This window comes from Myotis yumanensis, unplaced genomic scaffold (genome assembly GCF_028538775.1).
Source record: "Myotis yumanensis isolate MYYU_CA2020_CCGP unplaced genomic scaffold, mMyoYum1.0.hap1 SCAF_2, whole genome shotgun sequence".
Taxonomy (NCBI): Eukaryota; Metazoa; Chordata; class Mammalia; order Chiroptera; family Vespertilionidae; genus Myotis; species Myotis yumanensis.
This window is the reverse complement of record NW_027223753.1, coordinates 171,062,857-171,074,940: the sequence shown is the minus strand read 5'-3', so window position 1 is coordinate 171,074,940 and position 12,084 is coordinate 171,062,857. Positions and strand designations below refer to the sequence as shown.

Below are 12,084 nucleotides of genomic sequence, written 5' to 3'. Positions count from 1 at the left end.
GGAGTCCGAAATCCGGGCATGTGTCCTGACCGGGAATCGAACCGTGACCTCCTGGTTCATAGGTCAAGAATTTCCTCACCCATAGTAAAATCCATTCTCTGTAGCTTCCATGACATATTCTTCCCTTTTTGAAACATTGCTCCTTTCCCAATCTTATCAGGATAGCTCCCAGGTGCCTTTCAATATGTTTTTCTCTGACATTACCTCTGCTTAGAATACACCTCTGACCCCTAAAACTCCCCTCTCATTTTCAGCTATTTATTGAAGTTGTTTCCATTTCCTGAGGGCAACAGTCAACCCTTCCATTTCTGTATCCTCAAGTCCAAAATAGGTGTGCAAGAGATATTTGTTGAGCAAATAAATGACAAATAATAAGGGGTAGAGATAAGGCATTTTGGAATTTGGGGTGGAAATTCTAGCTAGGTAGGGATGGTAGGTAGTTCCAGGAGAAATGGCATTTGAGCTCCCCTTCAAATCTGGTTCTAAGGATGTGGAGAAGACCCTGGTGGTCATCACCAGTGTGCTAGCTCTACAGGACACAGAGTACCATCATCCCCAGAGTAAAATAAGGAGGGAAAGCTCAGGCGTCCATTGTACTGGTGCCTGTCTGTGGTCTTGAGCTGGGTTATCTAATTCAGAGAAGCCTGCTTCCCCCGTACACAGCTGGCATGGCAGTAGGCTCCCCATCCTTCCTGATGAATGGTCCTAGAGGAAAGGAATTCAGAATGTTGCTTGTATTTTCATCTTTACTTCTCCTTTGGAGCTGCCTTTCTGGATAGCAGAGAGGTGACCTCAGCAGCCAGAGACAGAAAGGAGCAAAATGAGTCATCTCAGGCCCTAATGAGGTTCATGAGGGACCCTTCCTGGGACTGAGGTCAGATGAGGTTATGCTGTGCCCAGGGTGAGTTTTGCCTGGGGCTCCAGGCGGGACTGGAGCAGAGCTGAGCTAATTTTACCCACAGGAGCTGACTGTGCTGAAGGGCAGGGCTTATGACATTGGCCTTATCATCCTGTGATGCCCAGAGAGCTCCCAAGGTACAGCCCCATTCTGTCTGGGCTGTTTTTCTCCTCCAGTTTAATATATTTTTCCATTAGGTGTGCATATCAGCAGGCAGGATGCTGAAGAGCAAAGAGCTTCGGGTTTTGTGGAAGGCAGGCAATGGAGCTGGATTTGGATCCTGTCTCCACCCCTTGCTTACTAGGCAGCTGACCTTGGGCAAGTTATATAAATTCTCCGAGTCTCAGTTTCCTCATTTGTAAAATAGTGCATATGCCTGTGCCCTAAGATTGCTCCTTGGTTTACACACTAGGTGACACTTAGCAAGCACTCACTCTGTGCCAGTCACTGCTGTGGCTGCTTTATTCATGATGATTCATCTAATCTTTTAAACAAACCTATGAAGAAGGTACTATTGCTAACACTGTTTTACAAACAAGGAAATAAGGACAGGAGCAGGCATTTCTGGAGGCTGACTCTGTGGGGCTGCGCAGAGCAGATGGGCTAGGTGTGCAGCCGGCATGCTTTTGAGGTACTGAAGTGTTCAGGGGCAAATCTGGAAAAGAAAGAGGTCAAGCAAGAAATTCTCAGGAAAGAGCTAATATTTGCGCTATACCCAGATTTTGTTACATGCTTTAGAATTTACGTTGACCACAAGCTAGTTTGTGTAGTTCTGCTTAGCTTACGACACATACCACTGGTCCCTTATGGTCTCTTAGGTTTGTGTGGCCCATTATTGTAAAGTGAAATACTTTCCCTTCACAGAGGCATGGGAGGGTCCTAGGTATAAACGGATGCAGGTCTTTACTTGAGGAGATCAATCAGTGGAGGAATGGATGATCAGTTAATCGATCTATTGTCTTTTATTTTCTCTCTTCCATCTATCAGGATTAAGTGCAGGAAAGACGTCTCACACAATTTAAGTGGAAATGGATTAAATCAGGGGAAAGATACCAACAACATTGTTGGGAGGGATGGAGCCCTGGGAGCCAGGAGGCTACATCTGGAACTATTGAGTTGAAGAATTTGTTCCAAAGCCACAACCAGGGATAAAGACATTAGGAAGCCACTGTGGAGGCCTCTCAAACTTTTTCTCAGCATCCTCAGAGTTGGTGGCGGAACACTGTGTTATCCAGTAGAGCGGCATTTTGACTCTTAGGGTTCCACAAAGTTGGTTGCCACTAGGAATAGCAGCAGGGTGAATTAGCTCCACATTCACCTTCTAAGTCTCACTTGAGTACATCTAATTGCTGGAATCTGATTTACTAGTTTCGAGGGAGCATGGGAAATGTAGTTTTTAGCAGTCTACTTCTGCCATGCAGTAGGGCACTTTAGAGGGGGAAAGGAGCTCTCATTGAGCCAATTGAGAGAATGTGTCCAAAATTACTCCAAAATACTTAATATGCACCATCTACACTAATAAAAGAGAAACATGGTAATTGGCGTACGACCGCTACCCTTCCCATTGGCTGATCAGTGAGTATATACAAAGTAACTGTCAGCCAAGATGGCGGCCGGCAGCCAGGCAGCTGATGCGAACAGGGAGGCTTGCTTCCTTCAGTGACAGAGGACTCCAACGTTCCCTGCCGGCCTCTGAGCTTCAGTTGGAAACATAGTAACATTTATAGAAGATAAACAAAAGCCCAGAAACCTCCTGCCAGTCAGCCAGGATCTCAGAGCTGGAGTCGCAACATTGTTTCGAATACAGAAAACAAAGGCCAGAAACCTGCTTTCAGCCGAGCCTCAGAGAGAAAGCCGGCTCTCAGCTCCAGTGACAGCCATAGAAGGTAAATAAATGCCAGAATAAAAAAAAAAGAAAAAAAGGAGAGGTTTGGAGCTTCAGTTGCCCGCCAGCCTGAAAACAGTCCTCAGCCCCTCACCCAGACTGGCCAGGCACCCCAGTGGGGACCCCCACCCTGAAGCAACAAGATGGCGGCTAATTTGCATACTGAAGGCAGGCGGCAGCAGGCAAGGCTGTCTGCGGTCTGGGACCCGGATCTGTGACCCTGCCGGGCGGGATCAGCGGAGCCTCAAGGCTTCCCGGCACCGGGATCAGCGTGACAAGGGGCAGCGCCCAAACGCCCTGATTGCCCTGCGGCTCTGTGTGTAACAGGGGGCAGCACCCCAACCCCCCCCCCCCCACGGGCCCTGCTCTATGTGAGACAGGGTAGAGCCATACCTCCCCATCGGCCCTGCCCTGAGTGTGACAGTGGCGGCGCCCCAACCTCCTGATCGGCCCTGCTCTGTGTGTGACAGGGTGTGGCGCCCCAACTCCCCCCCCCCCCCATGGACCCTGCTCTGTGTGTGACAGGGGGTGGTGCCCTAACTCCCCTATTGGCCCTGCTCTGTGCGTGACAGGGGGGAGCTCCCCAAACCCCTGATCGGCCCTGCTCTGTGTGTGACAGGGGGGAGCTTCCCAAACCCCTGATTGACCCTGCTCTGTGTGTGACAGGGTACGGAGCCCCAACCCCCCTGATGGTCCCTGCTCTGTGTGTGACAGGGGGCAGCGCCCCAACCCCCTGATCGGCCCTGCTCTTTGCGTGGCAGGGTGTGGCGCCACAACCTCCCCATCGACCCTGCCTTGAGTGTGACGGGGCGGTGCCCCAACCCCCCAATCGGCCCTACCCTGAACGTGACTAGGGGTGGCATCGCAACCTCCCGATCCGCCCTGCTCTGTGCATGACAGGGGGCGGCGCCCCAACTCCCCAATCGGCCCTGCTCTGAGCCAGACCAGGGGCTGCACCTAGGGATTGGGCCTGCCCTCTGCCACCTGGGAGCAGGCCTAAGCCAGCAGGTCATTATCTCCCGAGGGGTCCCAGACTGCGAGAGGGCACAGGCCAGGCTGAGGGACCTCCCTCTCCCCCCCCCCCCCCCCGAGTGCACAGATTTTTGTGCACCGGGCCTCTAGTTAATTATAATACTTTAATCTAATATATATATATGGCTAAGTGACTGACCATATGTTCGCCCATCTGTCCGACTGACCGGCCAGTACATATGATGTGCACTGGCAATTTAAAAATAAACATTGACTCGCGCATGCACGATACATATAAAGCTCTCACTGGTGACAATCTCATGTGTGTGTTTCAATCGTGAATTTGGTTGACACTTCTATTACAGAGAAAGGGCGAATAGCGATATTAAAGTATTTCTTCTAATTTCCTGTGAATGTGCATGAATCTGTGCACTGGGCCACTAGTTAGGTATGATAGTCTACTTAATATTTTTTTATTTACATAAAATATATAACATTAATATACTCGGTATTCTGAAAAAGCAGGCCATTTATCCAAATTTGTTTTTGATGTTTTTTAAAAATGTATTTTTTATTGTTGATAGTATTATAGATATCTCCTACTCTCTCATTCCCCACCCCCCCCACCCCCTATTTATTTTTTAAGTTTTGACAACAGTGGTTGACTTGTAGTTTTTTAGTTCAGTTTAATCTTCTACAGGGAGTTATGACTTGGACAGTTGTTCTGTTTATATAATTTGGTCACAAATGTTTCTTAAACGCTTACTGTAAGCCTGACTCGGGTCTAGATTTGGCACTTTGGGCAAAGGTCAGTCATGGGTTCTTCCACTGGGAGCCCTCACTGGAGAAGGGAATAAGTCAAGTTCATCGTAAGAATAGTACAAGGAAGGTCATTATTGGTGTCCTAGACAGCAGGCTAAGCAAATTCAGAGAAGGGAGATTATTCTGACTGGACTGAGAAGCAAGGGAGGTCTCATGCTGAGTGACAGTGGTCAGGTAATTCACCATTGGAGGCACTAACATCTCTTTAACAGGTATTTACAAATGTGGTGGAGTGTGTTTTTTGTTTTTGTCTCAATGCTGGAGGCCAAACCACCATTACCATGCAGTACTCAGGGCCAGAGATGCTAGACATCCTGTAACACATGAAATAACTGTCTTTCTTCAAAGAGCAATTTTGTTCCTGTTGAGAACTGCCAATGGCCTGGAAGGATGTATAGGATATCTGTCTGGGGTCTCAGGATGGGGAGGGGAAGTAGGTCAAGTAAGAGAACATGGGAGCTAAGAGTTTAGTCTGAATATGCAAAGGATGTATGCTGAGTGGCAGTGGGAAGGAGTTTATAGGAACAGACTCTGTGTTATTCAGAAACTTGAGATATTAGATTAAGCACTTGGACTTACTGTGTTGCCACTGGGAAGCCACTTTAAGATATTGGTGCAGGGTCCTTGGAAGCAGAAACCCAGCCTTATCTTCTCACTGTGCATCAGTGGACTTCGGGTGCTTTCTGAATGAATGAATGCCCCAAGCAAGTTGTTTACAGCAAGTGGACTAGTTGGTACCTGAGTTTTGCCAGGTGGGAATCCTGTGGTCCTGGGATAACCTAGCCTGAAACACTTAGACTTAAGGAGAATTCCAGGAGAGGGCTTGGCAGCCTGCTATGCAGATACTGTCTCCACATCCAAATGAAAGTGCTGTGGTCAGGCAGCAGTCCTAGTTGCCTTCACTGTAAAGAGAGAAGCTACTGTCTCAAGGATCTTGAAGAAAAGAGGGTTTCTTTTATTGTCCTCCCTCGTGGAGCCCACAGGCCACAAGGCATGTCAGGTGCATACTGTCCCGTCCGCATTAATGCCCTTGCCTCATGAGCTTATTAAAAATTGCCAATCAAACCAGCAATTTGCTGACAAGGTTCATGCGCTGTGACCGTGACTGCAGTTATTCTGAGGGAGCAGCTTGCTGTTCTGCATGGTGATGCTATCACACCGCAGCATCCCCTGTGTCAGCCTGTAGAGTCTTGGTGGCTTTTTGGCATTGGGGTCAGTGCCTCGTCCTTCTGATGGGATGGGCTTTGGAGGTTGGGAAGGAAAGCTTGGGTTGGAACTGACCAAACACAAATGCAAACATTTCCTTGTTAGTTCCTTTCTAAGGTTTCATTTCTGCAATCTTTCAGGAGAGAGAAAGAGGTGTGTAGGCTTGTGGGATCGCCCCAGAGTCCTCATTGTATGTCTCAGAGAAGGACAGTGACTTGCCCAGGGCACCTCCTACGGCAGGTTTTCAGGGTATTCTGCTGCTGATGAAGTGTGTCATGTACACTGGGCTACTGGCTCAGCTTCTTACTCTGCCATGAACCCTCAGGTTTCTCATCTGTAGAATGGCTGTCCTCGTCAGATGTGGTATTAAGCATCCCAAAAGGTGGGACAATGAGAGCTTTGTTGACCACAAAGAAATACAGAAATATTTCCTTTTATTCCTGATGTTCACTTTTATGGACCAGTAATCATTGGGACCATCTTTAGAAAAAGATTGGAGCACTGAAGACACTGCTGAGTTCACCCCAATCACAGAACCCTTCTGAAGAGTCCACTTCCCCACTGCACAGTGAGGAGATTTTGTGCTCAGATTTGGAGGTACAGCCCTGAGGGAAAACATGGTCAAACCTTGGAGTTGTGAGGAGTTGGGGATATACTCTTGCCTGAAGCCAGGGACTCATGTAGCAATATGATGGGAGAGTTTGCTGGGAAGATGGGGTGGGGCTCCTCCTGGAGCCCCTGAGTGCTGGCCCGAACACAGCTGCACATTATTTTTTGTGCAGTTCAGAGCACTGGTGAGAAGTCTGCTGGGAAAGCTGTGATGAAATGGGGTCAACCTTGCAGCACCTTCAGGATGTGCGGGAAGCCTGGGGTAAAAGTCAGGCAAGAAACAAGGAATCTTGCAGTTGGAGCAAAGGCCTCAAAATAGGCTGATTCCGAAGTTTTTGGCACATCCTAAGTGTTTTTTGTTTTGTTTTTTTTTTGTAATGGTTCAACTTTTTACTTAAGGTTATAATAAAAATGATAATATTTTATATTAGTATAGAGCTGGAAAGTTTTCAAGAGTTTTCACACCCATCAACTCCTTGGTTTTGCTCAGCATCATGGGGAGATGGAAGATAGAGTTCTTACCCCTATTTCACAAATAGAGAAATCAAGACTCAGAGAACAGGTGGAATTTCTCAGGCTGCTTAGCTGGTCGATGTGGAAGCTGGGAGGATGTCACAATTAATACTCTCTCCGGTGCCAATTATCTGGATCAGTGGTTTTCTCAAACTCACTTTCTGTACCTCTATACACCCTTGACTGTGTTGGCTGACATTCTTGAAAGCCCAAATGGCCATGAATGTCAAAGGTCCTAGAGACAAGCTGTAAGATTTTAAAGATGAACTATAGGTAATTTGGGACACAAAAGGTGTTCGTCCTTCTGGCTCTTTATAGCTGTCTAGGTTTGTTCAAGTTGAAAATGTCCATGAGAGCACGGAAGGAACGAGATGGGCCTCTGTCACTTATTGAGCATCTCCTTCGCCATGGACACAGTGCTACATACTTTTCCATCTGTGGACTTAGATATATTTATAGATGGGGCGATTATAACACAGTATTTACTGTAATATTCTGTTAAGCAACTTGTATATATACATATTCAATAAGTTAATTCTCATAAAAACCTAATTTGGTTGATAGCATTATTATTTCCCATTTTATAGACAAGAAAAACTGAGGTTTAGCGAGATTTAAATAACTCGCTTGTGAGAACACAGGTCCTAAATAGACTATAATCCAAGTTTTCTAGTTTGAGAATTCTTTCTTCCCTGTTACACTACATATTGCCCATCTCACGGATTAAATGCAGAGCTGCTTATTACAGAGGTATGTCTCAGACCTTGGAGGTTATAGGAATCAGAGCCGGAAGGTGCTATGAAGACCTCAGAAGGCTGGAGGTTTTCAAGCTCTGCTCCTCGAGCCTGGGAGACTCCAGGAGTAGCTTTGGGGTTCGGCTGGGTGATGGGTGGGTGAGATGACAAATGATGAGAGAATAGCAGGGAAGGGGACTTCTGGAGCCCAGGCTGGGCAGTCCTGCTGTTATTTACAAGCTGAGCATTTGCAAAGCATATCATTGAAAAAAAAAGCTCTGTTGTTAGGGAAAGGAAAGTTTGAAACTCATTGTTCTAGCTTAGTTCGTCTTTTTACTACAACGAAAGTGGCTTGGTAAAAGTCATAGTTGCCAGGGGTCTTGGAACTTTTCCCCTTTTTCAAGGAGATGTGCTTTTTGTGCACCTCACTCTGAGGCCTCCAGAGCACCTGGCTGCAGTTTCAAGGGTCAGGCAGCCTCTGAGAAGCTTCCGTCAGAAGATTCAGGTTACCCCATGTGCAGGATACTTGACCTGTATCTTTCAGCTTGCTATGTCTCCCCTTTAGACCTTGGGAACCTCACTGAGATTAGTTTCCTGGCCCAACCTTCAGACACATTGTCTAACTGAATACCTGTGATTATTGAGTGTTCACTGTGTACACAGTGCCGGGAACACAGGCAGGGTTTCTGATGTCACGTGTCTGGTCAGGAGACAGAAACAAATAAGGACGTTTGTCAAATTTTTTTTGGACATGGTTATGTTTGTTATATATGATCATCATGTGTGATAGTTACACGAGGATGATATCATCTCCAATAAATAGAATAGAGAGAGAGGCTGGACAATGGGAAAAGTTAGGGGTTGCTTGCCCTGTGAGTTAGTTAATTCTGGCCTTTCCACGTACTCTCTCTGGAATTGGCCAGTTTACTTTTCCTTTAAGTCTTCCTTTCTCATCTGTAATATGGGAATGAGACTGATCAGCTCACTGGGTTTTTGATGGGATTAAATGGCATAATGTATGCAACCTGCTTAGTACAATGCTCAGCCCAGAACAAACACTCATTCAATTTTAGTGGTTATTGTTATTATTAGTATTTGGCAGTGAGGAGCCAAAAATACTATTTTTTAAACCCATTAATGGTGTAATTGGAATTTTGCGTCTCAAATAAAACCACTCTACTTTTAGAAATACACTCTAATAGTGTTAAAAACAAAACAAAAAAAAGACTGTAACACCTGGGCCTGCAACAATTATGGTATGGGCTTCAGTTGACCTTTCTGAGTTATCTCTGTTTGCACCCGACTGTCTACCTCTGCCACTAGTGCTCACACATCTGTGTCACAAATTAATTTAGTCAGTGCTTCTCTCCAGTGTTGAGCACAGGAAACAGATGACAAAATGCAAAGCAGAAAACAATCATCATTGAGCTGTGTGTTCAACTGCCTTGGGAATGGCTTTCTGGGGAAAATCCGGCCCCTCCATAATGACATTGATGACTTGGATCTTTGCAGAAATTGAAGAGAATCCTGGTGACTAGCGTGTTGGGAGAGGACTGAAGGAAGCCAGACCAGTCGCTGCACTCTCAGATCTTCTTGGGTGCCCTCTGGCTCCCAGGTGACCTGCAGCAGGACCTCTGGTATGTAAATGGGCCTCTTCCCTGCCTTAAAATTTTGTCTCAGATCTTAAGGAGTGGCTGGGAGGTTTTTATTAATTAATTTATTTATTTGCTTATTTATTTATTTAATATTTTTGTTGATTTCAGAGGGGGAAGGAAGAGAGAGGTAGAAACATTAATGATGAGAGAGAATCATTGATCAGCTGCCCTCTCCTGGGGGTCTAGCCCAAAACCTGGGATGTGCCGTGGCCTGGGAATTGAACCTCGACTCCCCAGTTCATAGGTCGATCCTCAACCACTGTGCAACACCAGCTGGGCTGGGGAGGTTTTTAATGGGTTGAAATTTATCTTTTGTATCTGCAACTTGAAATATCCTGTTCCCCTGAATTTGTGCTTGGGAGCACCCTCAGTGCTCTCTGGTCAGTAGCTCCTTACTGCATGCTTATTTCCCCATGGGCGTATTGCAGAGAAACTGGAGCCTGTGTTTCTAACAACTTCTCCAAGGAAAACACTGCAGGTCACGTTTCCAGAACTGAGAATCTCAGGGGTCTCCCAAACGTCCATCTCTATTATCTCCTTTGGGCCTGGTATTTGCTTGTAGCTGAAAAGGGAGCGTTTGTCTTGAGCATTCCTGTAAACTTGTGTGACTTGGCAGTTGGAAACTTGACAGTTACTGCTGATCTTCAACTGCAAGAGGGAGTAGTATATAGACATAACCTGTAGAACATCAGATTATTGCCCTGTAATTCCAGAGCCTTAATGTGTCTTTGTCTTGAGAATGACCTCACTGCTTTTTGAATTTATAATGGAATGCACAGTCATTTACAAGTAATCACACAATGATCCCTTACACTTTGTACTGCCTTCCCGTTCTCCAGAGGGCTTTCACTCGCATTATCTCATTTGATCCTCATAACTGCCCTGAGAGGTAGACAGAGGGTCTGTGTTAATATCCAATTTTCAGGTGTAGAAATCAAGGTTTGCGAAAGCTTAAACTGTTATTTAGAGATCGTACAGCTACCAGAAGTGCACCTGGAATCTTGAACAGTCTAACTACTAAACCAGTGTTCTTTTGGGTACTTACTCTGGCTGTGACCTTGGGAATATACTTAACACCTCTGCTCAACAGTTTCCCTATAACTAAATTAGGTAGAAGACTCCCTCCAGGGGTAACTGCTAGAGGGATTAAATGAAACTATCTGGGAAAGCAGTTACTAACCCATAAAGCGTGCTTCTAATGTGAGGCATTGTCGCTACTTGTACCTGAAATCCAAGTAGTGCCATGAACTGTGACAAAAAAGAAATCTTACCACTTTTTGTGAAGACAACATGTTCTAGAATGATGCTGGGGTTGTCAGGGGTCACGAACAAACTCCCAGCCCCGCGATGGACAAGACTGTCCCTACTGTCCTGCCTGCAGGCCACGAGAGCACTTGAGTTGGGAAGACTCTATTTTTTCTACAGAGCGCTCTCTCTTCATGTTCCTTGGAACAGTCTTGCATCTTAGAGACAGTTTTACATCTGGCAGGACTGGAGAGCAGGAGTGGGGAGCTGGGAATGGGAACCCGAGCTTTGTCCATGGAGGACAGGAATGTGGCATGGTGATGAGGTAGAGGTAGATGAGGAACTGGCCTGGAAGACCTAACTTCTCCCATTTCTCAATGACTGGGATTTAGTAGAGTACATCTTGTGAATCCATAAGGCCAACAGTATATATGTAGAACAGTAACACTCACTGGAAAACCCCAAAAGGATGGATTTCAAGTTGGCAACAGATGCATTAGAAGCTAGCAGTGTGATATGATCAGGAAACAGCCAGAGTAACTGAGGGATGAGGCCTGGGATAGCTTCATAGGGAGCTAGATTTTGTTTCTATATAAGGAAGAACTTTTTATTGGAAAGACAGAATTTGCAGCTGCAGGAGGTGTTGTGTAGATGTTCTCCACCTCACGAGAGACCACAGGGATTCATGAATGGGGGAGAAGGGCATCGGCTCAATGGCCTTTATGGTCTTCTTCTTTGAGATCCAAGGTCCACTGGTTGTCAGTGGTCAAGACATAAGAGGAATAGAGGCACACATGCATTAAGGGATGAAGGACCCCTTTGTGGATGTGGAAACTGATCTCTAAATGCTATTTACAAAATGGATGGTAGAGACGCTATCATTCTGGTTTTCATACCTATCCCTGTAGCTCTCTCCTTGGTCCTTGGTTTTTAGAATTCCCAGGCCATCCATGGGAAGCTATTTTTCATGGACTATCTCTTTCATCTGCTAAAATGTTCCTGTGGCAATATTGGAAGGGACTTTGAGATCCTCACAGGATGATAATCTAATCTAATAAAAGAGAAACATGCAAATTGACCGCACCTCCACTATGCCACAAGCCACGCCCACCAGCCAATCAGAGTGACTATATGCACATTAACCCAAACAAGATAGCGGCCAGCAGCCACGCAGCTGGGGCAAGCAGGAGGCTTGGTTGCTCCAGCAATGGAGGAAGCCAAGCTTCCTGTCTGCCCTTGCGGGCTGTGGCCTGCGCTCAAGGCAACAAATGTTCAATTATAGAAGATAAATAAATCCCAGATACCTGCTTCCTGTCAGCCTCCACTGGGAGCTTGGGTGGCTGGGGGTTGTGGCCAGCCTGCAAACAGCCATCAGCCCCTCACCCAGATGGCCACACCCTCATGGGGTGAGGGTCCCCGCTGGGGGGTGTGGCCAGCCTGAAAACGGCCCTCAGCCCCTCACCCAGACTGGCCAGGCACCCCAGCAGGACCCCCCCCCTCCACCCTGAAGGGGCTGTGGTCAGCCTGCAAACAGCCATCAGCCCC

At 46.6% G+C, this 12,084-nt stretch overlaps 1 protein-coding gene across 4 annotated transcripts in view; it reads left to right on the top strand.

Moving 5' to 3' along the window:
- The window catches only part of LPP (LIM domain containing preferred translocation partner in lipoma), a 669,364-nt gene that overhangs the window by 45,884 nt on the left and 611,396 nt on the right, over nt 1–12,084 (top strand). For all 4 annotated transcript variants that reach the window (XM_070406593.1, XM_070406588.1, XM_070406590.1 and 1 more), the window contains exon 2: nt 9,152–9,276. The gene's annotated coding sequence lies outside the window, so the exon portion shown is untranslated. The remainder of the gene's footprint in view (nt 1–9,151; nt 9,277–12,084) is intronic.